Source organism: Ailuropoda melanoleuca, chromosome 13 (genome assembly GCF_002007445.2).
Source record: "Ailuropoda melanoleuca isolate Jingjing chromosome 13, ASM200744v2, whole genome shotgun sequence".
Lineage (NCBI taxonomy): Eukaryota > Metazoa > Chordata > Mammalia > Carnivora > Ursidae > Ailuropoda > Ailuropoda melanoleuca.
Window position 1 is genome coordinate 68,788,080 of NC_048230.1, and position 3,558 is coordinate 68,791,637.

Genomic DNA, 3,558 nt, shown 5'->3' on the forward strand with positions numbered 1-3,558 from the left:
TAAAGAAAGACTATTGCTTAACCATGGCTCTGGATTGATTTATGTTTGGCTGTGTTGGGAGTGGGAGCAAGTGAAGTGGTGCAAAAGCGACCACAGCCATTTGTTTACTATTTGTTTCTTAAATTGGATATTTTGGGTATTTCCTTCATATCTTGTTTAAGATATGAAGCTTCCTGATTTGAAAACTTACTACAGGGCTGCCTGGCTATCTCAGTCGATACAGCATGCAACTCTTGATCTTCGGGTCATGAGTTCAAGCCCCACATTGCGCCTGAAGCCTACTTAAAAATCAATCAGTCAGTCAATCAATCAATCAGTATTTTTTTTAAGTGAAAAAAAATAAACATTTACTAGAAAGTTACAGTATTCAAAACAGTTTGGTACTGGCATGAGGCTGAACATACCAATGGAATAGAATTGAGAGTCCAGAAATAAACCTATATATCTATGATCAGTTGATTTCTGACAAGGGTGCCAAGGTCATTCAATGGAGAAAGAACAATCTTTTCAACAGACAGTGCTGGTACAATTGAATATCCACATAAAAAAGAATGAAATTTGACCTTTACTCCACATCACGTACAAACAGTAGCTCACAATGGATCAAAGACCTAAATATAAGACCTAAAACTATACAAGTCTTAGAAGGAAACATAGGAGGAAATCCTCATGACTTGGATTTGGCATTGGTTCTTAGATATGACACCAGAAGAAAAGGGGGAAAAAAAAGATAAATTGAAAAACTAAAAAACTAAAAACTTTTGAGCATTAAAGGACACTATCAATATCAAGAGGGTGAAAAGACACCCTCCAAAATGAGAGAAATATTTGCAATCAGATATCTGATAAGTGTCTACTACCCAGAATATATAAGGCATGCTTCAGTTCAACAACCCAATTAAAAGTTGATCAAAGAACTTGACTACACATTTCTCTAAAAATATTCAAATGACCAATAAGTCCATGATAAGATGCTCAATATCATAAGTCGCTAGGGAAATAATGATCAAAACTACAATGAAATAAATACCACTTCACACTCACTAGGTTGGCTATAATAATATTTTAAAAATCATTTTTTAAAAGGAAATAAATGTTGGTGAGGATATGGAGAAATTGGAACCCACGTATATTGCTAGTGAGAATGTAAACGTGCAGCTGCTGTGGAAAACAGTTTGGCATTTAATAATTAGAATTATCATATGACCCAGCAATTCCACTCCCAGATATATACCCCAAAAAACTGAAAACAGGTGTTCAAACAAAAACTTATACATGGATGTTCCTAGCAGCACTAGTCACAAAAGTCAAAAGGTGAAAACAACTCAAATGTCCATCTGTGGATGAATGGATAAGGAAAATGTGGTATATCACGCGATGGAATATTATTCAGCCATAAAAAGGAATGAAGTACTGATACATGCTACAACAGGAGTGAACCTTGAAAACATTATGCTAAGTGAAAGAAGCCAGACGCAAAACGTCACATATTATATGATTCCATTTATATGAAATATCCAGAACACATGAATTTGTAGAGACAGAAGGCAAATTAGTGGTTGTTTAGGGATAGGGGAATGGGGCATTGAGAAGAAGGCAATCTAAAGGGTACAGATTTTCTTTTTGAGGTTGATAAAAATTAACTGTGATGATGGTTGCACCTGTGATTGTACTAGAAAGCATTGAATTGTGTGCTTTAAATGAGTGGATTGTATGGTATGTGAATTCTACCTCAATAAAGCAGTTTTTAAAAGACAGGATTTGGCAATATCCACTGGAGCTGAACACATGCAAATTCTATGACCCAGCAATCCTGGTCCTAGGTATATACGTATCCAGCAGAAAATTGTACAGATGTTCATCCAAAGATGTACAGGAATATTCATGGTAGCACTTTAAAAAATTGACCCAAAGTGGAAATTCACCAACAAGAGAATGGATAAATTGTGATATATTCAATTAAGAGAATGTTATGCAGCAATGAAAAGGACAAACTACAACTATATGTTAACAATATAGATGAATCCCAAAAACATAAAATTAAGCGAAAGAAGCCAGACTCAAAAGAGTACACTCTCTATGGTTCCATTTATATAAAGTTTAACATCTGACATGCCTAATCAATGGAGTTAGAAGTCAGGATACTGTTTACGTTCAGGGGTATGAGTAACGACTGGAAAGAGAGCACTAAGGGGCATTTGTGAAGCTGGCAACGTTCTATTTCTCAATTTAGGTGTTGCATAGATAAGTGTATACTTTCTGAAAATTCATCAGGAATTAACACTTAGGACTTGTGTATCTTTATGTCTTTGTGTTATACTTTAATAAGTTTTAAAATTTCAGAATATTTTTGAAAACAGGTTTTTTTTTTTAAAGATTTTATTTATTTGAGAGAGAGAGCACAGGGAGGAGGGGTAGAGGGAGAGGGAGAAGCAGGCTCCCCGCTGAGCAGGGAGCCCAATGTGGGGCTCGATTCCAGGATCCTGGGATCATGACCTGAGCCGAAGGCAGCTGCTTAACCAACTGAGCCACCCAGGTGCCCGAAAACAAGTTAAGTCCTAAGAATAGTTCTTCTTCTTCTTCTTCTTTTTTTTTTTTGGTCACTTCTTTTCAATTCTATAGTTATCACTCTATTTCTATTTTTCAATCTTTATTTCCTAAGAGCTATTGCTTGCCCATATCAAGCCTTTATGCAAAGTAGAAGTGACTCCTCTTCAAGGCACCTGTATTTCCTGTTGTCTGAAATTGTTGAGCTGATTTTATTTATTTATTTACTTATTTATTTTAAAGATTTTATTTATTTATGTGACAGAGAGACAGCCAGCGAGAGAGGGAACACAGCAGGGGAGTGGGAGAGGAAGAAGCAGGCTCCCAGTGGAGGAGCCCAATGTGGGACTCGATACTGGAACGCCGGGATCACGCCCTGAGCCAAAGGCAGATGCCCTACGACTGCGCCACCCAGGCGCCCTTGAGCTGATTTTATAACAAGGCACTTTGCTGCCATCTACTGGGAAATAATCACAATAAAGTTATAAATTACAATGAATAGTACCCACTTAGAGGTGATGTCCACTTGCAAGACACAACTTGTCCAACTAAATGTGGTAAACTTGTTTGGCACGTTTGTGACGAACCCCATAGACAGTAGAACATTGACACTTGACACTCTCTAGATGGTTTTGTTCTCTCTTTTTATTCCTGTTTGATGTTGTTCTTAAAGACATGGTCAAAGTATTCAAAAAAAAGTATTCAAAAAAAGTATGCAAAAGCTTGAACTCATTTGGACTAACATGTGAAAGCAAAAGTTCAATAAATGCTAATCAATTTGTTTATGTCAAAGAACAAATGATTTGCTTTTTCTTTACCCAAGTCTGAATCCAGAACAATTCTTGATGTCTTAGGGCTGCTTTTTTTGCTCAAAACATTCTGTGAAATAGTTTTATACTCTGTTAGGAGGCCTCTGTGAATCTGGCATTGCTGAAGCCATCATAAGTGCTAGGTACTCTTCTATAACGTTTTATATCACTAATTCATTTAATCCTCTACCCTTATTATATA